We start from the raw sequence: 469 nt of genomic DNA on the forward strand, positions 1-469 counted from the left end.
AGAAAAAGATTTTAGAAAGTGTTTTCTTCGAGTGTTGATTAGACAGAAAATGGACATCCTGTCACGTGGTATTGCCTTGGCCTATATCCGCGTGAAGAGGCACAGTTCACTTTTTACTTCTACAGAATTTGCGTGGGTGGATATGACAAACGTGAAATGTTCCTTTTCTATCCATTTTAATGTCTCTGGCGTATCGTTACACCGTCTTCCAAATGTCATTTACAGAATGCAATGCAACAACAAAAACGTTGATTAATCAGATCCGATTAAGGGTTATAGGAGAATAATTGCTTAAATAAACGCAAGGCCAAACAACATTGTTTTTAACAAAACAACAACAAAGGGTTTATTTAGAAAAGGCGAGATTGTATCTCAGACTGAAGAGAAAGAAAGAAAGCATAAATGTCTGTTTTAAGGTGTCGTCTGCCATCAGACTGCAGTCCTCAACAAGTAGCAGTGGGAGGAGTGA

The sequence above is a fragment of the Euprymna scolopes genome, chromosome 42 (assembly GCF_053919585.1).
Source record: "Euprymna scolopes isolate OS-2025 chromosome 42, ASM5391958v1, whole genome shotgun sequence".
NCBI lineage: Eukaryota > Metazoa > Mollusca > Cephalopoda > Sepiida > Sepiolidae > Euprymna > Euprymna scolopes.